General features: G+C 40.6%; 1 protein-coding gene and 1 pseudogene across 2 annotated transcripts in view; one reads left to right on the top strand and one right to left on the bottom strand.

Annotated features, from left to right (window-relative positions):
* The window catches only part of doc2b (double C2-like domains, beta), a gene marked incomplete at both ends in the record, with an annotated part of 149,923 nt that overhangs the window by 47,190 nt on the left and 80,851 nt on the right, over positions 1 to 21,882 (top strand). The window lies entirely within an intron of this gene.
* On the bottom strand, positions 18,910 to 20,006 carry LOC308091051 (adenylate kinase 2, mitochondrial-like; annotated as a pseudogene). The gene is made up of 2 exons: positions 19,438 to 20,006; positions 18,910 to 19,268 (listed from the first exon to the last, which is right to left on the bottom strand). The product of its transcript is annotated as an adenylate kinase 2, mitochondrial-like (transcript).

Genomic DNA, 21,882 nt, shown 5'->3' with positions numbered 1-21,882 from the left:
AAAAAAAATAGCAAAAGTAGCAGATCTCCAAGCTCAAAAAGTGTCGATTCGTGCTGCATTTAAGCTTGCAGATCTGCCACCTTTGATAAAAATACGGAGATAAGAGGTTTCTGCCCGACAGCAACAATATACTATGTTACTATGTAGTGTGTACTACTGTAAACACTACACAGGTACGTTTGTGCACGCACACATGCACACGCACGCAGTCGCACACACAAACTTTGAAAACTGTATTTACCAGCCACCGTGTTGATGTCCTTCTGATTATGTTGTATGGGTTTACACTGAGGACTATTCCACCACTTTCATCGTGATTGAATTCAACCTTCTACACACAACCCCACACTATTTCAGCCCTGAAGCCTTTTGTTTTGTTTTGTTTTCAATTTTGACTCCACTGAGAAAATCTATAACATTTTTAAATCATTTGGACAAACAATATACTGCAAAGTCCTATAAACTGACAGACTTGTCAGATGCATTGTGTTCTGGTCTAAAATACTGTAATACATCTAATCATTAGAAACACTGCGTCAATACTTGACATGAGATCATAGTGTATAGAATAAACCCACAAGGGCATTGTAAGAATCATTTTTCTGTTATCTTGCTGAATAGTATGACCACGTTGCACTGATCTATGCCCAAAGGGAGTGATACTCTTTTTTTTTTGTGTGCCAACCACTCGCAAGGACTGACTTTGTGTGTGTGTGTGTGTGTGTGTGTGTGTGTGTGTGTGTGTGTGTGTGTGTGTGTGTGTGTGTGTCTGTGTGTGTGTGTGTGTGTCCGTATGTTTGCGGACTCAACATGTTTGTGTCTGGCCTCAACAGCTGCAGCTGATTGCAACACAAAGATGCAACCAGTTACACTAATTAAACACACTAATTAAACACAAACAGGAGTGCAACACATGCACATAATGAACTAATCAAAGGCACCACTCACTTCTTCACACTGGGTGTGATTTTTTTTAATTCTTTGTGCCAGGGATAGTTCACCCAAAAAATGATTGCATTTTTCTATCGATTAGTCACCCCATGGAGACTTGAGTTCATGGATATTTTTTTGTTTTTGTCCCATTCCTAAGCCAATAATTTGATGTCCGGCAGCGGTTCCGGTAGGAGACACAAAGAGTCTCCTTTGTGTCTCCTACCGGAACCGCTGGTCATCAAATACAATTTGTTGTACATGATATAGTGAAAACAGCCGATCTACAAGCTTACAACACACAACTTTCACCAGCCTATTTTCCCCAAATATTCACCTATTTTTTGCAGTATGTTTGCCTATTATGACATGCCCAGAATAGGGATGTTAATGTTCATGTGGTCAATATGTTCATGAATGTGTAGATGCCATGTATAGTGCAGCAGTTAAGCTCATTAAATGGAAGGTATTGTGCATTTTAGGAAAGAAGCATGAAACTTTCAGCATATCATCTACATACCCCAAGGTTTGATTCCAGACGTGGAAGCACTTTCAGATTGACCTTTGGTGACCTTGAGTGGTCATTGACCTCAGAATTGCATTTTTGGCACTTTTTGCCCCATTTTTCTCCATTATAATAATATATGCTTGATAAAATGTCAGTTTTGTTCTAATAAATGAAAAATGAAACCTAATAGTCACTCTACAGAAATGGTGATTATTACTATTATGATAGTTCTGTTATGACATTGTTATAACATTAAAAACATCTAGGAGAGAGAGAGCAGCAGTAAAATAAAGAAAGAAAGTGCTAATGCATTCAAAGTGCAATATAGGTACAGTGCTATTCAAAGGTGCTATTCATCTCATGTTGGTTTTGGTTTTGGGGGCAGTATATGGTGAGCGTTCAAGGTTCTGATGGTTTGGGGAAGAAACTGTTGGACAGCATGCTGGTGCTTGTCCCGATGCTCTTTTTATTTTATTTTTTTTACTAAAATTTTCATCCCACGATTTTGTAACCCTTATTTTTCACCCGGTGCCAAAAGTGATCCTGGGCATTATACTCCCCTCACCAGCCTGATGCACTTAAACCTCCTATCAGATTGCAGTAGTTCAAGGATATGGTGGGAGATAATATGGTACCATTTCTGTCAGAAACCTGTCTACGACTACCAGTGACATCGATGGGGAATCCAAGCTAATATAAACTGCAGGCTTTATATTCCTGGAAAGTTTGCATGCTATAATAGAAGCCATTGTTCTCGCATTAATAAAGAAATAAATGAAAAAAATGAAAGGCAACTGTCCACAGCCCTCCTCTGAGACACAGAATGAGCATGAGTGAGAGTGAGAACACTTGGAACCATAATCTAACACTCAATGGTCTTTTTCACTCTCTTCATCTTCTCTCTCCTTATTCCCTTCAGCCTCCTCATCTTCGTTGTCTTCATCTTAGACCATGGCAAAATTCAGACTTCTGCTTCAGTAAGGTTATTGCTGCTCAAGTGGTCAGACATGAGGTCGTTAGGGATTAAGGGTCTTGCTTATGTACACCCGACATATTGTCAGGGCTGGGAATCGAACCTGGTACCTTCTGTTTCCCAGGTGGCCTCTCTACAGCTATGTACCCTTCTTCTTAATGGGTTGTAGTGGACCTCTCCTCCTTCACACTTACATAGTCAGTCTTACAGAATGGTATCTGCAGTTTATTTCGCTGCATGCCTTCAATGCTCTACAGCTGCAGCTGGAGCCATTGCCTGGGAGTAAACAGTGGGCATGACAGCCCCTCCTTTAGCAACCTCCCACCCGGATGTAGTGATGTCTCTTTCCTCTGCAGGTGGCTCGATCCGATCTGCAGCTTTCCACAACATGACCTGCAGATGAACATGCAGTATACTGTGTGCAGAATCATATTTGTCTGTCAATACAATGCGAAGAAGAACTCTGCACCGGTATCTTTTAGGTCACTGTGCGTGGCATCAAGTTCCCCAAGCACTGTATTGAGACTAGTCATGGTACTTTCTAGGAGTACTTTAAGCACATACCTTGCCCTTCTCACAGGGTAGGAGACAGTATCACATCCTAACAGGTTCTTGGAAGAGGACAACCACAAGCATCCGATAAGCACAGTGTATTTTGTCTAGGATTTACCATTGAGAATGAAGGCGATGCCACCGCAAGCAATGCTTTTATCCCAGAAATGTTCATCAATGTTCCACTGCAACCAGGGAATGACATCAGAGTGCCAGTGGGCATCATGCGGGGATCGATGATGGTAAATGGACTGCATTTAAATAGCACCTTACTAGTCTTCCTGACTCTTCAAAGCACTTTACAATGTACTTCACATTCACCCATACATTCACACACCAATGGTAGAGGAAACACAAATACAATACAGTGTCTTGCTCAAAGACAGGAGGAGCCAGGGATGGAACCTGGAATCTTTGGATTCCAAGACTTCCGCTCTACCTCATGAGCCACTGCCACCCCACATGATGACAGACTTATATCGCACTTCCAGTCACTCAAATGGATTATACATGTCATGACGCTTGAGGTCCAGTGTGGGGTTCATACTTAATGGCAAAGCTTTTCAGTGATTTCTCAAGGTGTACAAGGGTTGTGAGCACAGGATCCAGGTGAGAAGGTGGAGAATCGATACATGGACATGGATCCAGATAAATTGCTTTTTTTTTGGCAAGATTAATTTCTGGACATTCAAAAATAGACTTAGTCTCTAAGAGCACCTTTCTAAATTGACTACCAGCTAAAACAAGACTTTTTCCTGGTCTTGGGCCTAATTATTACATACTTTATGCAAATTGTGCAAATGAGGAAAGGTTGCATGACTTCACCATGATAATAGATGAATTTCTGCACATCACAAACATGGGCTTTGACTCTTAAGTCACCTTTCTAAGTTAACTGGACGCAAAATGTTAGCCGCAAAATGTTAGCTATTTCCAGGTAATTTGCTCATTAAGCGATACATTAGCTGATTATGCTTATTACTCAAATTGCCCAATATGCAACTTTTAGGAATCAAGCTTAAACTCATCTGCTAAGCCTATATATGACATTTTAATCATAAAGGTTTACAGGAAACAACATTTCTGGTTTTAACATGGGTTTGACAGCCCAAAATGTGTACAGCCTCTGACAAGTCTCAGAGGTCAATTGAGAAATGCTTCCACGTCTGAAAACAGACTTCATGACATATAGAAACACTGTAGGAAGTTTCATGCTTCTTTCATAAAAATCACAATACCTTCCATATATGAGCTTATCTTCTCACTAGAACCCTGAACGCTCACCATATACTGCCCCCAAAACCAAAACCAACATGAGATGAATAGCACCTTTGAATAGCACTGTACCTATATTGCACTTTGAATGCATTAGCACTTTCTTTCTTGTTTTTCTTTATTTTACTGCTGCTCTCTCTCTCCTAGATGTTTTTAATGTTATAACAATGTCATAACAGAACTATCATAATAGTAACTAGACGCGTCGCAATTCAGGGCAATTGCAGAGTGTGGTTGCACCGACGCTAGTCGCAGGTCGCTGCCGCCGGGACTCGAGGAATACGCTGGGAGGAATACCGTCGGAGGCTGTGCCAATTACATTGTCACGTAACTCCTGAGATCACTTGCGTTTTTGCATCAAACGGTTACATTTTGAGCATTTGTGGCGCCCCCTATGGATCAAAGTGGAAATTCTTTTGGGGATTTGTTGAGTAAACCACACTTGACATGTGATTCAAATTTGGGATTGACTGGACGTTCTGTTCGTGATTTGTGGGCTTTTTTGTAAAACGGGCCCCTCCCGCTAACTTTGGAAGCCATTTACGGACGAACGGTATGGACTATCAAAATTCTGTTTCGGTCCAGATTATCGCATGGGTCCAGAGATCATGTGTACGGATTTTTGTGAAATTTGGACAAAATATATGGGAGGAGGAGCTAAAAGTGTGTTTTGAAGAAAATTCAAAATGGCGGAAAATCTATCCTGACGCAAATGGGTGTGGCCTATATGGGGAGTTGCGTCATGACCCAAGGAATCTAGGGGAAAATAAATTTTGATTTTACGACCTACGGTTCAAGAGTTATAGGCCAAAACGTAAAGGGGGCTGTTATAGCGCCACCATGTGGCCGATTAGTGTAATTATTTTTTCAATAATTTTGGACTAAATTATGAACCTCCCCTCCAAATCTGGTAACTCTAGCTCTTACGGTTTCTGAGAAAAAAATACTTGAATTTTAGTTTTTTCACTTTTTCATTAAAGCGGATGGGGACATTTAATGCACTAATAAATCAATATCAATTAAACTATTTAACCAATCTCTTAGCAAAATACAAGCACACGATTCCAGGTCAAGACGGTCATTTTGAGATATGGCACTACATTGGGGGATAAAAACTGTGGGAGGAGATGCGGCTCAAAGTATTGTTTATCTAGGAAAATAATAAAGCCGGAGGATTACTATAGTCTGGTTGCCCTGTTAGGGCAACCACACTAATAATCACCATTTCTGTAGAGTGGCTATTAGGTTTCATTTTTCATTTATTAGAACAAAACTGACATTTTATCAAGCATATATTATTATAATGGAGAAAAATGGGGCAAAAAGTGCCAAAAATGCAATTCTGAGGTCAATGACCACTCAAGGTCACCAGAGGTCAATCTGAAAGTGCTTCCACGTCTGAAATCAAACCTTGGGGTATGTAGATGATATGCTGAAAGTTTCATGCTTCTTTCCTAAAATGCACAATTGGTTTGCTTAACTGCTGCACTAGTAGCCATTCTTACATTTAAAATGTCTGTGTTGCAAACCTGAGTTAACATCAAATCTTACCCTTTCTGGTGGGTGGTTACATGTCATTGTTCCGACATGTCATTATTCTGACATTACTAAACCTATCCCTAACCCTAACCGCACACAGAAGCCACGTAGTCGGAGTGGCGAGATGTCGAAATGGAAGGCGGTTACCCTGGTGGGTGTCCTCATGAAACATCAAAATCTAATCTTTCAACGTTTTCAGTGACTGTAAGCATTAACCTCAACCTCTCTAGACCTCCGAAATGAGGGGTTCCTGTATCAAAAGAAGTCCCCACAGTAAAATCCTCAGAGTCAATTAAAAATGGCCGGATCACAAATGAGAATTACTCCCAATGTTGAAGCCTAATCTCAGGTTAAGTACAAATCATTTTGACCTCTGCTACTGTAAGCTTAAATCTTTAATATCGCCCTATAGCGGGGCATTGAAGGGTCATAAAAGACACATGCAGAGATTATATTTTCAATTATGGCTTTTTCTACTGCAGATCAAATGCATACTTCTCCTCTATAGCCCATAGTATATCTCACACACCTTATTAGATCAAGGCTACCCTCGATGTGGAAGGCTATTTTCTGGGTATGGAGAATTGTCTGTCTCAGCCATTCTCCAGCTTGGCCAGTTCCTAGCAACCAACAAGGTTATATAGGCTGTCTGTTTCTGAGTGGTTTGAGAAGGCATCGAGTGCATGGCAGATAATGCAATCATGTTGTACAAAATTTCACGTGTGCATGCGAGCGCAGGAGAAAAGAACACACACACACACACACACAAATGGAACCTGTGAATATAAGCAAAGCTTAAGATCTAAGGTATTGTACGCACAGGCAAATACTGTATACTGGCATGATTGATTGATGACTGGTTTTACTGGGTAATAAATGTATACGAGTAAAACACTATATATCGTCTCTGTCGGATTGAAAACTAATATGTCCAAATCTGTTACTTTTCAGGTTTCAAATTCAGAAACAGCAAAAGTAGCAGATCGACAAGCTCAAAACACGTCGCTTCGTGCCGCGTTTCTGCCCGACAGCAACGGTTTATATCACACATGAAGTATAATGAAATACTTATTTCCAGTGGGGTCCTAGTGTCAGTGCAACCAACCATACTAGGTGGTGAAGCACCATTAAAATTGATTTAAAAAAATGTCCAAATGTACATGACACGCAGCACGTCACAGCACCACCAGATATAACTAAAATTCTAAAAACACAAGAAATGTACCTCTAAAAAAACTACAAATACCAAATAAAACATGGATAAGTAGTGGACATGTATTCATATTTTGAGCACAATCCATATTATTTATTATACACAGAAATTCTCATTCTCTGCGTTTATCCATTCGTTGACTGTGTACACATGGATCCGAAAGGATCCCTATGGTTACCTTTGTACATGGTCAGAGTTCAATAATAGCACTGAGGATTTTTACAATGTGCAATACATATAAATCCAGAGATTGTTTTTTTACTTGAGTTTGTCCAATAAGCCTGCATGTCTGGTTGGCACAATGCCCAACTCTGATCAAAGAGCAAGCCTAACCCATTAAGACCGGAAAAGCATCTGTCTGATTTTAACCACTTTAACCATTATCTTATACTTTGGCTATTCAAAAACAGCAGATATACACGCTCATAGCGCGGCACCGAGTGCCGCGCTATGAGCTTGTAGATCTGCTATTTTTTTTTATATCATGAAACATTTGTCACTCAAATCTTTGCTTCTGGGGATTCTACAAAATGTCTTCTAAATCCTAACTTGTGTTTCTATAATCAGTGGTTATGAAACCTTTTCATGTCAAGGACCCCCAAAATGATATGTATTTGGCTGCAGACCCCCATCTCAAGATATGTGGTTCCAGGGACCCCCGGAAGCAAAGATTTGAGTTAAAAATGTTCGCTTGAAAAAATATATATATTCAAAGATTTGCACACATTTTCAAGATTTTTCAAAAATAGCAGATCTACAAGCTTGTAGCGCGACAGGCACTCGGTGTCGCGCTACAAGCTTGTATATTTGCAATTTTTTAATAGCCAAAGTATACAATAATGGTTATAGCTTTAATCTAAAATGACACAGACGCGATCCTGGATTGAATGGGCTAAGCACTGCGCCAATCAAGCTGCACTCCATCAAAGTGGAGAGGCTCAGCCTGTTTGCCATGAAGATTGAACATCTAATTGAAGATCCTGCAATCACTAACAAACAACAGCGCCGACCTCATAAGGAATCGCCAACTATTCATATTATAGCAGTCATTGCATTTCATGGCTGCATATCAGGATGATCATCATCTCTGCTCTCATTTACTTTGTACCCTATAGGTTTATTAGGACATGCGTTGTGAGCTTGTAGACCGGCTATTTTCAAATAGCTTGTGTTAATAGGGTTACGTTACAGTTACTGATTTTCATCGTTTTGGCTACTCTACTCACCTTTGGGGAGATATGCAAGGGATAATGTACGGGTAGCTGGTCATGGGATTTATTTTTCAATAATGACCAGCTACCCGCACATTATCCCGCTTATTACACGGCTACTTAATAAATAAATAAATAAATTGACCCAAAAGTAACAACAAAATGAAGTATTTCCTTGCTTACGGCAATGAAAGTATTCCATAAGTGTTGCGCTGGGCGGACACGGTCGCCTCGGAAAACAAGGAAGTGTAGTGGATCAAATAGAATACATTTTTGGTTACTGCATTGTCTATTTATCGCTTCAAATTAGAGATGCACCGATTAATCGGCCGCCGATTAAAAAAGCCGGTTTTAGGTCAAACCGGCTGGATCGGTGCTCGGCCGGTCACTGTCATAAATTCAGATTTTACTGCGTTGGCACTGCACAGCAACAGCATGATGATCAAAGTCGTGTGAGTCGACTCAGTAAACATTAGCAAGAGAAGCCCACAGATGGTGCTGATTACCATTGAAATATAAGGATACATATTGAATATCTATATAATATGGAATATATTATATTCCATAATGCTGCGCACAGTTATAACCTAGTCAATGTCACTACATTGACTAGGCTGTCGGTTCGTCAATCACGGGGAATTTAAAGGCAGTAAGTGCGTCACCAGGCTTCTCATACGGTCCATGCAAAAGATGTTGTAGACTACAGAAAAAAATAGCCTATAAACATCCCTTTTATTGTAGCCAGTTGCAAAGAAAAATCACCCCCTGACTCTCTTTGCATATGCTGTTGAAAAGACAACTTTGGCATGGACGGGTGGTGTGTGTGTGTGTGTGTGTGTGTGTGTGTGTGTGTGTGTGTGTGTGTGCATACGATGCGATGCGTGTGCGCGCACTTCTCTCATACAGACAGTAGCTGCTCATTCCTCCTACCTGCAGGGTTGCCTCTTATTCCAAATAAATTACTAGGCGCCATCTGAAAAGTCCTTAATGCTGTAAACAGCTTCCAACAACAACTCTAAAAGACGTTGTGATCATGATATCAGCCATCCACACTGCTGGTTTAATTCATGTGCCTGCCTATACAGACGTCTTCTCATCTATCCAGCTGTAGCCTATTAAAGCTCGTTAAGACTCGTCTGAAAGTTTAACAAAGTCCACTGAGCAACAGAGTAGTGTAACATTTTTAGTCAGAGGTTAAAACAAGCCAAAACAGTGACATAAGGTGAGCTGAGAGAGATGAAGCAGGGACCCCCTTCTATGAAATTTATATTTTTTTTACTTTTTACTTTGCTCTCTTTTCCCCTCTACACCTATATATCTCTTTGCCAAAAACAGCAGATCTACAAGCTTGTGAGCTTGTAGATCTGCTATTTTTGGCTTTAGTCCTCCTCAGAAATGGGATGCTAATGGTTAATGTAAAAAATATCATATCACACAAAGATTTGGCGGCCCCCCCTATAGTAACTCTGAGGACCCCCTAGGGGTCCCGGACCCCCTGTTGAAGACCCCTGGACTAGAGTGACATAAGGTAAATTTCTCACCTTGAAAACAATTAAATGCAGACATGTCCTGCTATGTGTCTGAATGGGAAAACCTTATTTATTTATTTTTGCTTTTAGTTCAAATAAGAAAATAATTTTGCATTAAGATAAGATTTTGTTAGTTAAAAAATATTACCATTTTTTATAAATAATAATTTCAATAACTGATCTCAATATGGACCCATAATAAGTTCTGCCAAAATCATGCAGCTCTATAAAAGTGACAGCCATAACAGCAATGGTACAAATAAAAAAATAAAAATAAAATGATATAGGCTAAAGTAGTATTCTTTTTCAAATTCTTCTTGTTTTTGTAATGACTTTAGGCCTTTCGTTGCATAGTTAGGGCATCAATATTAAAGCCATATCATGATATTAGACTGGATATCGTCTGTGATTTTGGATATTGTACTATTATGATATGGCATAAGTGCTCTTTTCCTGGTTTAATCTTATTGGTACTCTGTATTGGCAAATACACAAAATTACTTGTACTTAGCCTGAAAAATATCTAGTTCGAATCTAATCTAGAAAATCGGTATCGGTAAAACCGGTATCGGCAGGTCAGACTTTTAAAAAACCGGTAATCGGTATCGGCCAAGGATTTTGCAATCGGTGCATCTCTACTTCAAATGTTTTCAAAAACATTCTTGAGAGCAACGTTTAGTTGTAAATGACGTGTGTTTGTATACATGTCTGTCATGTTGGATACAGCATATCCAACATGACAGCAGGTTGATATGAGCAGGTTGATATGAGCAGATGCTCTGAGTCTTTGATTAGACAGCGGTCTGTTATAGAGCTCATCGGTCATTATCATGAAATAACACACCACTGAATTCAGCGATTGACCAATCAGAATCAAGCATTCAACCAAGCCGTGTAATAATCAGAGTTAAGTGTCTCGCTCAGGGACACTTGGACACGTAGACAGGGCGAGCCAGGGGTGAACCGGCAACCTTCCAATTCCCAGACGACCTCTCTATGGCCTAAGCAGCCAACATGTGTGTTCACTGCCATCTTATTTGCTGGAGGACCCAACGGTACTTATTTCTGTGGATAGCAGATACCATAATCAACACATCTTCATATCAAACAAGCGCGTCATGCATGCCCCCCCCATGGATTGATTACTGCCTCTTCTGTGTTTGACATGGAAGCACAGCATTACATTACATTAACCCATTAAGACCGGGAACCCATCTGTGTAATTTCTTTGGGCTACTCAAAAATAGCAGATATAGGCTACAAGCTCATACGATGAGCTTGTAGATCTGCTATTTAAAAAAAAAATTGTATCATGAAAATGTTTGCAAATCTTTGAATATAGGCCTATGTTTTTTAAAGTGAACATTTTAACTCAAATATTTGCTTCTGTGGATCCTACAATGACTTCTAAATCCTAACATTGAAAAAAACATATGTCAAACTTTTTTCATGTCAAGGACCCCCAAAAGTATTTGTATCTAAAAATATTTTGTTCCAGATCTACAAGCTCATAGCGCAGCACTTGGTGCCACGCTATGAACTTGTATATCTGCTATTTTTTTAATAGCCAAAGAAAGTGACACAGATGCGTTCCTGGATTGAATGTGTTAATGGAAATATCTGTCTTATATATTTATTGCTATGACATACAGTACACACAGTTTTCAGATTACATTCATCTAGGGAGGGGAAAGTATGGCATTCCAAGCAATAAAGAACCGCACTATACAATACGTATGTGCTGTCTAATCTCCATAGGCTTGTTGTCTGAGCTTTATTTAGTGTCAGCATAGTCAGTTATAAACTATAATGAATCTTTAGGAATCATGGACATTGAATTTTGCATACATATTGCGCATTTCCTCTGATGTGCATATCAAGGAGCCTCCTCCATTGTCATTCATACTAGAATGCAGCTGAGCCTATAATGCTACAGCGAGCCTCGCATCTCTTGACTATTGGGGGCATGTACAAGGAAACTAGAAAACTGTGCCCCTAGGAGTGCAGATCTCCACCAGGCAGGGTTGACTACCCAGGGCTGTGTCAGTCGTGGGGGGGAATCTGTTAGTACAGCTGTGGGGCAAAAGTGGAAGCGGTTTTGGAGGTGTGTTGTGTAGAAGCCACTCCACCTGCTATTCCAATTTGGGGATGATTGGATGTTGTGTTCCTGATAGCCTATGGTGAGAGGGTATGGTCTCCCCCGCGAAATGCCGTAAAATCTTGTCAACTTGCATTATGATCAATTTTTTTTTATTGTACGACCTACGGTTCAAGAGTTATGCAGTCTGTTATAGCACCACTATGAGGCCAATTCGAAGAATTCAGGGTGGAAGTTGTTGGCCTACTGGGACTGGGGGTGAGAAAAGTTTAACACTTTTAGGGGCGGCCATAGCTGAGTGGTTAGTGATCCCGCCTGGGGAGCCAGAGGCCCTGGTTGCCCCAGGTACGATTCCAGGCCAGGCCAGCAAATGTGTCGATGAAATGAAATATGTCCCTGAGCAAGACTCTTAACCCCTAATTGCTCACAGGCCCTCATTGGAAACAAGACCGCAAGGACTTTCATGAACAGACCTGTTAAAGGAATTATCCTTATCCTTAACACCATTCGGTTCAGTGATGCCTGATTAGCTGCTCATGAATATATGAATGTATTTTATTTCACAAAAATCTAATATTTTTTTCCCTAGGAGGGCGGGGCTAGACTTGAAAAAATTAAATAAGGAGCAAAGCGTCCTTGTGTTTGGACTCCTCCAATCACATTCCAGACAAGGCAGGTATGCGTTGACAGAAGCAGGCTTGAGCCTTGTGAGGTGCACCCAAGCGAGGCATCCCCCTAGTCACGTGAATGAACGCCCACGCCGCCGAGTTGTATACCAATAGGGTGGGAATCATGTATCTATTTCAAAATTGCACATAGGCCTACAGTGGAACTTGACAATGAGTCAACACAGTCCACCTCTAGTAGACAGGGCAAATCCTATAACTATTTGATAAAAGGGTGTACCAAACTTTTCTCAGTTGATCCTTATGTGATCTTTCCTGTAGAATAATCCATTTCTGCAATGTAAGATTTGTATCGTGCATATTTAATTGGATAATTTGCATATTTGAATAAATCATAAATAACGAGTAGAGGTCATACAACTTGTATTTTGGTGGTTTTGTGGTAAGTGAATTAATATTTTATCTCACTCAGGTGTAAGGACATTTGCTGTGTATCCATTTTGCATGTTTATTCTGGTCAATTAGCATACATTATGAATATCTAATGACTCAAAGCAAACAAATGTTTTTTTTCTGTTCAATATTATTCCAAGTATTTCTTTTTACAAATAGTTGTATTCCTGTAAAACTGATCGCTATAGATATATAGTAAATATCACAATAAAATATCATGTGTCCATGCAATAAGCTAATAGAGCCAAAATAACAATTTAATTTTGACTTAGACAATATTTGTGTTAACCAATGGTCACTAACAAACTTTTGATAAAAGGTTTGTTAGTGATCATTGGTTAACAAAACTATTGTCTATATGTCATAATAAATGACATACATAAATCATTTGTATGGCTCTATTAGCTTATTACATGGACAAATAATATTTGATTGTGTTATTTACTGTCTTTATAGTGATCAGTTGTACAGGAATACAAATATTTGTTAAAATAAGTACTTGGAATAATATTGAACAGAAAATAACCATTTGTTTACTTTGAGTCATTACATATTCATAATGTATGCTCATTAACCAGAATTAACATGCCAAATGGATACACAGTAAATGTTCTTACACCTAATTGAGATTAAATGTTAATTCAAGTATGACCTCTACTCGTTATTTAGGATTTATTCAAATATGCAAATTATCTAATTAAATATGCACGATACAAAATGTATATTGCAGAAATCGATTCTACAGGAAAAATCACATGTAAGATCAACTGAGAAAAGGTTGGTACACCCTTTTATCAAATCGTTATAGGATTTGCCCTGTCTATAGATATTGATATGACTATTATGACCCTTTTTTTTATTATTCAGAAACATCGACATTCAACATAATGTGGTCTGCCATTTAAACCAAAATCTTGCCATTGAAACGACTCTTTCCTTAAATGTGAAGTCTTCCCTTGAACGCGTGATGTAAGTTTCACATCACGGTAACAGGGGACTTATGAAAAGCAGAACAGTCATGACCTTTTATTCTGAAAATTAGAAGCTCAAGGGGTTAAGGTGAGGTGAGAGTCATGAGGCTTCAGCAATACAGCTTCTACACAAAGCCATATAGCCAGGAACCCAAACCCCCCCCCCTCTTTCTAATCCATTCAGCTGCCATGCTGAATATATTATATAGCATGGTGAAAGAGATAAATTCTCTGGGAAGGCTGCCAAACAAAAATTTTGATCGCTGCCATTTCCACTCAAATTTATGGTTAGAAAATAAAGCCAAAACATTGTTTAATCTACAGTAGTTCAGAGTGAAATAATGAACTTTGAAATGCACCTGGCAGACCCAGCCCTCTCAAGTGGAATAACGGGTTTGGGGTTAGTCATATAAGAGGAGGGTTTAAACCATTAAGACCAAATCTTCGAATATATATTTTTAAAGCAAACATTTGTAACTCAAATCTTTGCTTCTGGGGGTCCCTGGAACAAAATATTTTGAGATGGGGGTCCGCGGCCAAATACATCATTTTGGGTGGTCCTTGACATGAAAAAGTTTGAGCACCACTCATATAGAAACAATAGTTTTTCAGAAAACTGTTTAGAAGACATTTTGTAGAATCCACCTCAGGTCTTATTGGGTTAATGCAGCAGGCACACATGTGTGGACATACTGTAGCATTTGTCTACCCCTCTGGTCAATGGTCAGAGGCTTTTGTTAAAATAAGAGGCATGTAATCCGTGATAAACTGCGGGCAGCTCTTGGTTTGTCCTTGAACATTTTGGACAGACAGACACCACTGTCTGTCCAAAAGGGCACCACTCAGACACCACACAGGGGAAGGAGCCAAATGCACACGTATAGAGGCAGAGTAGGTGCAATTAAATGGATGTATTACAATAACAGAAGGTCCGAGGCTTACAGAGGGAGTCTGCATGCAGGCAAGGTCGAGACTAGTAAGGCAGTGAAATACAGACAATGGAATCCAAATAGTGAGTGGGCAGAAATTCAAAATTCTAATACAGGCAAAAAGTCAAAATCATGGACAGAATACAGAGGTTTGAGAGTCTACGCTTGAGACACAAGGTTACTTAGCTTAGCCGATATATACTTTTTTCCACCAAAAGTCAACTAATTGTCAGGTAACAACATCACATATGATATCTAATAACATAAAATAGCTATAATATCAATAAATTATCTAATAAATCTAATATAATACAGTGATGTTGCTGAAGTGAATGAAGTGAGTCCCGGGACTCACTGGTGGTCATTTGAATGAGTCCCACTAATCTTAGATTAGATGTTGGCCTATTTGACAGTGCACTGCAGAAGCATATAGGGGCGGCCATAGCTGAGTGGTTAGTGAGCCCGCCTAGGGAGCCAGAGGCCCTGGTTGCCCCAGGTACGATTCCAGGCCACGCCAGCATATGTGTCGATGAAATGAAATTTGTCCCTGAGCAAGACTCTTAACCCCTAATTGCTCACAGGCCCTCATTGGAAACAAGCCCGCAAGGACTTTCATGAACGTCCTGTTAAAAGGAATTATGCCTTGATGCCTATAACATTAACGAGCGTCAACAGCAAGGAACTCTCCAAAAGCCCTTGAACATGATGGAATATGATTAAGGTATTACTGGGATTATGGTAAACTCACATTTCATATCACACACACATACAGTAAGAACTCCTGTAATTTTTTTTTTTTTTAAACGATACAGATATTTTTCGATATTATATTTTTATGCTAATATCGGCCGATAATATCGGGAGGCTGATAATATAGGACATCCCTAGTATTTATCGCCAAAAATGCATGCTGGAATTCATTATGGATGGTCTACCCACCGACAATGATCTGGCACATTTAATTGTGCAACAGCGATGCTGTGTAAGACTTGTTTTCATTTTACCAACGAGTTTACTGTACTGTAGTCCTGTACAACTGTTAATATAGTAGGGAGTAGAGATTGAGTGAATGATTTCAGACATACAGTAGACTATAGACAGAGAAAGAGAGACATGCAGCTGGAGAGGAGAGACAGAGACAGAGAGACAGGTGTGGCTGGAGAGGAGAGGACAGACAGAGACAGAGACAGATGTAGCTGGAAAGGAGAGACAGATGTGACCAGACAGGAGAGAAAGACAGAGAGACAGTCAGACAGATGTGGCTGGAGGGGATAGAACGAGACAGATGTGGCCAGAGAGGAGAGATAGAGAGAGAGAGAGACAGACAGACAGACAGAGACAGAGAGACAGATGTGGCTGGAGGGGATAGAACGAGACAGATGTGGCCAGAGAGGAGAGATAGAGAGAGAGACAGACAGACAGACAGACAGACAGACAGACAGACAGACAGACAGACAGACAGACAGACAGAGACAGAGAGACAGATGTGGCTGGAGGGGATAGAACGAGACAGATGTGGCCAGAGAGGAGAGATAGAGAGAGACAGACAGACAGAGAGACAGACGTGGCCAGAGAGGAGAGATAGAGAGAGACAGACAGACAGAGAGACAGACGTGGTCAGAGAGGAGCGATAGAGACAGACAGACAGAGAGACAGACGTGGCCAGAGAGGAGAGATAGAGAGAGACAGACAGACAGAGAGACAGATGTGACTGGAGAGGAGAGACAGGGACGGATTGTGACACTGGTGGTGCCATCAGTAGGGACCCTGTCTGTCCCAGTCAGTGTGTGGGTGTTAAGTCTTCCCACCTTTCCACGGCTCTCTCCACATGGGAGTGGCAGACTGCTCAGATTGTAAGAGGCATTGCAGCATGTCCAATATGCTGTTCCAGCCTGTGCACACATCATACTGTGGAGATAAGTTAACCCAAGAGGAGCAAAGCTAAGCTGTTGCTTTCTAAGTATTGAGTAAATGCATTTGGCTTTCGGAGGATGCAGTTCCCTCACTTTTTTTCATCCGGTTATTCCAAACTCTGTATACCTGCAGGGCGTAACCCTTGGGTAAATGAGGTCATCTCAGCGACGCGCGGAACATATGGCGTACGGCCCATGACATGCCACGTTCTATTACCCTAACCCCCCTCATTATGCACATCCCCCATGACTGTCTTTTTAAAGAGGGTTAGACTGCGTGTCTTACCGTTACTTTTTAAGCTTGTTTTTAACCTTATTTTTTGTTCTTATTTAATTTTATCACAATCCAGTATTATCAGTGGTGTAAGGTAACTAAGTACATTTACACAAGTACGTAAGTAAGTGCAATTTTGAGGTATTTTTTACTTTACTGGAGTATTTCCAATTTTCAGTACTTTTACTCAGAGGCAAATATTATACTTTTACTCCACTACAATTATTTGAAAACTTTAGTTACTAGATACTTTGCAGATATAAGTTATTATAATATAGCCCTATTTTATACATAGGCTATTTGAAAATAGCCGATCTACAAGCAAAACAGTTTGTAGATCGGCTATTTTCAAACATTTTAGTACTTTTACTTTTGGTACTTTAAGTACATTTTGATACCAATACTTTTGTACTTTTACTCAAGTAGATTTTGAATTCTGGACTTTTACTTGTAACAGAGTACTTCTACAATGCAGCATTGATACTTTTACTTAAGTAAAACATTTGAGTACTCTTTCCACCACTGAGTATTATCTCTATGATATTATTGTTAGCAGTCTTGCAGAACACGCCACCCCAACATTTTCGCTGCTTGTACATATAAATATGACAAATAAACCCCTTTTGACAATGTGTAACCCAACTCCAACATGGCATCATTTATTGGCTGCGGTTTTCTTTTACACAAGTAAGACGCGCGAACGCGGTAAGCGAACGCAAAAAAAGAAAAAAAAGAATGAAAAAAAATATTTTAAAAAAAGTAACCAATAAAAATTAAAAAAAAAAAAAAAAAAAAATCTGCGTTAAAAGGAGCATCTTAGAAAAATACAAATTCCCAAAAAAAAAACTTGGAATGTTTTTGAACAATTCAACAAAGTGTTTGAAGTGCCTGTTTCACCCACTTCCGGGGGGCGGAGCCAAAATCCGAGCCCGATGTATTTGTTCGTAGACCCCCACTTAGGGGGGGTAGAAAAAGTTTGGGAGCGATTCGGGCACTTTTCATTTAACATGGGGTTTCAATGGGGAGTTTTTAGGAGCCTTCTCCGGGGCGTGGCTTCCGGGGGAAGGGGCGGGCTTAAACGCAACCTTGACAGGTGTGTTCAGTTTTCAAAGACCTTTCATTTGATGTATGGTACGTCTAAATTGGACATTTACTTATCTCAGAGGAGCTGCACACAGGCAGTGCACACGGAGACACAGACAGAGACACAACCCGAGCAGGGTTACATAGTAAGCTCCACTTGGTCGGAGGCGCGGATCATTTCCTTTTAGTTTCAGAGAATCTGCTCAACCGAATGGGTCTGCATGTCCAATTTCTCCATTGGCTGGATTGCGTTATCACATCTTTATCACGATGACAGCATGTTTACCACTTGGTGTTGGGATACACCTGCAACAGTTGCCTGGCAATCCACAATCATGACGTTCCATTTCTGTCATTATTTCTACAGTTGCATTTAAAAAACATAAATACAGTATTTTTCACCTTTTTATTTTTATTTTATTTTAAACGTATAAGTGGTAGTGAGTGGTTGTATGTTAATTTCATGGGAAGCTATCACATTACCCCATGATTTTAACTGCAACCACACAACTGAGAGCTAGTCGCAGATTATCACAAATGACGCGCTTGATTACGTGATTTTACAGCATGTCTATATGAAAGAGGTATCCGACTCTAAGAGTCTGTCTGTCTGTCTGTCTGTCTGTCTGTCTGTCTGTCTGTCTAGAGCTAATCTCACAAACCACTGTACCGATCAGTGCCAGATGTCTAGGCTATCGTAGAACCGCACTGATCTCTGTTCACATCATTTGAAATATATATTTTTTTGTTTTGTTTGAAGATTGTAGAAAATCATCTTTTGAGCTTTATTATTTTGGAAAAGCAGGGTGTCAACATACTTACAGTATTCCTGTCGGTGTCACCTACTTAAAGAAACATGATTGGCTGACATCCAGACCCACACGGCAGCAGAACAGGACATTTCCTATGAAGTGCTATATTACAAGAGATTACGCTCCGCTTCTTTAATTCCCTCCAAACACCCAACCATCTCTCCATCTGTTCACCCACCACAAGGTCTCTTCTCTCCGTAGTCAGGGTCCGAATGGAGAAGTGCAGGACTCAACAAGAGGCGGAGGCGCGGGCAGCAGCACTGGTCGCGGCGGTAGCAGAGAAGGCGGCTACGATGGCGGCAAAGACAACGTTGGGTGTCTGAGCGGCGTCGACTGCTGTGTGCAGGCCCCGTTTGCTGTAGTACTGCACCAGAGGCATTACATTACATTACATTACATTACAGTCATTTAGCAGACGCTTTTATCCAAAGCGACTTACAATAAGTGTATTCAACATAGGTAGGGAACGAAAACTACTAATCACCAGAAGTCTTTAGTGCATTTTCTGCAAAAACAAGCAACCAAGAGTATACCTAGCGCTAAGGCACCGTCTGCCGGTTGTACGCGTCCAGGCGTGAGCGCAGTGTCGACTCATTGTCATCGCTGCGCCTCATCAGGGGTTCGCCCGTCACATCATCTTTCATGGGTTCTTTTGGAGGGTTGAACTCTTCGTGATAGGGGCGTCCACTTTCCTGGTGAATTAGCCTGCCACAGATCCTGCGGACCAGCAGAGAATCATCAACATTGAACTCAATCACGGAGTCCAGCTTCTCTTGTCTCTTGTCCATCAAGTCATCGAGCATCTCTGCTTGTTTGACCGTGCGGGGGAAACCATCCAACAAGAAGCCCTTCTTGCAGGGTGGTGTGTCCAGGTTCTTCTCTATGAGTTCCACCACCATCTCGTCACTGACCAGTTTTCTCTTTAAGCCTCTTGCCGAGCGCAGAGCCTGATGCCACCACGGCCCTCAGCATGTCTCCAGTGGCCAAGTGGCATACACAGTACTGATCTGCCAGGCGCGGGGCCTGCGTCCCTTTGCCGGCCCGGGGCGGTCAAAATCGCCCGAATCCCCTTTTGCACGTCGGCCACGGCCTCTTTCAACTGTGTGCTGGGGGCCATTGTCTTTACAGTCGGGGGGGGACAAACAGGGCGACACAAACTTTATGACGGGCCATGTGGCTGAAATATGTTTTTAACACATAATATATTGGAAGTCAAAGGGGCTCAGATTGTCCAAATTTGGGTACGGATGACGTCATTGGTCAGACTCTTTGGATCCAAGCCAAACGAAGTGCATGACGGTAGAATTGGGAAATAACCTTGCCCAAATATGGAGTCATACAGTATGTCATAGATGACTCCCGTCAAACTGGCCACATGAAGTCCAAGATACATGTGAAGCCCAGTGTTAATTTAGTTGACTAAGACTAAGACAAAGGACTACGATTTTTATATTTAGTCGACTAAGACTAGATTAAGACTAAAACAATTCAGAAGACTAAAATAGGACTAAACTAAATGGTGTTATTCAAAATACTAAGACTAAGACTAAATCTGCTGTCAAAATTAACACTGGTGAAGCCACACATGTCATTGAAGCCTAATTTGCAGCATGAGGAACCTTTAAAAGCAACCAGCTCACACACACTGACACCCATGGTGTCTGTGCTGATGTCTGGCTGTGTGCTGCTTTAGAGGTCTTTTGTCATGTCTCTTGTATATGCACTTCTGTGATGGAGACCACCCTCCGCAGCGATTAGCAGAATGATGCTGACATGTACCCTGGCACTAAGAACTTTAGAACTCGCAGTCACACAGGTCATATCGACCATGGTGCTGGCCAGTTTGGTCACCGTGGAGGTACGGTTTGTCCCCGGAGGAAAGACGCACAGGCGAAGAAGTACTAGATATTTTACTTAAGTAGAAGTAGCAATACCACAATATAAACATTTTATGTAATTTTATTTATATTTAATTTTTATTGTATTTATATTTATTTATATATATATATATATTTATATCAGCAATGTAACTAGTAACTAAAGTTTTAAAATAATTGTAGTGGAGTAAAAGTACAATATTTGCCTCTGAGATGTCAAAGTACCTCAAAATTGTACTTAAGTACAGTACTTGTACTTAAGTAAATGTACTTTGTTAATTTACACCACTGCTCACGTACAACGGACCTGCCAGGGCATCAGACCAACCACCGTCACAGTCTGGGAAGACAAAAGGCTGTGGGATCAAACCCTTAAGAAAAAAGACGGGCGAGAAATAGCCTCGAAAGGGACTAAAGGAAACTATGGTTATTGAAGCCAGTCTTGTCACAAAGTAATCAATGGTCAGTCTGATAGCTTCTCTTGAGGATATCTCAACACGCTGCCGCTTGGACAAATCTACCGTATCAATTCTTCTCTGAGAAAAGTCTTTTAGATTATGCTCTCTCTTGATAGGCAGCATTAGATCTCTTTTATAGAAATGTTAACAAGGTCAGCTCATTTGCTTTGGACAATTACTGTGAGTCATCATGACTCAGGAAGCAATTCAATTGTAATCATTTAAGGCCATTTATTTATTTTCTTATTCTACTGGATGAAATAGGTAGTTATTCCCTTGTGTGCTGCAACTACTTGAAGGAAAGGGTCTCTCTCTCTCTCTCTCTCTCTCTCTCTCTCTCTCTCTCTCTCTCTCTCTCTCTCTCTCTCTCTCTCTCTCTCTCTCTCTCTCTCTCTCTCTCTCTCTCTAGAACACTGCAGTGCAAAATTAGACCTGGGGTTTCAATTATAACCTTTACAAATGCACAAAGGAGGCGTACACCATCACTTCCCTTGCAAAAGATCTGCGCTAGCCACTTTGTGTTTTGTGCATCCTTTCATATGGAATCCACGCACAGTTTTATGAGTGCCCCTGAACCCCTGAAATTACTAAAATACAGCATATACTGTACTGTAGGTTTCCCCAATTTATGTATGTATGTATGTATGTATGTGCAGTA

The sequence above is a fragment of the Gymnoscopelus braueri genome (genome assembly GCF_963280865.1).
Source record: "Gymnoscopelus braueri genome assembly, chromosome: 8".
Taxonomy (NCBI): Eukaryota; Metazoa; Chordata; class Actinopteri; order Myctophiformes; family Myctophidae; genus Gymnoscopelus; species Gymnoscopelus braueri.
Note: the sequence above shows the minus strand (reverse complement) of the source record. Positions and strands in the feature narration are given on the sequence as shown.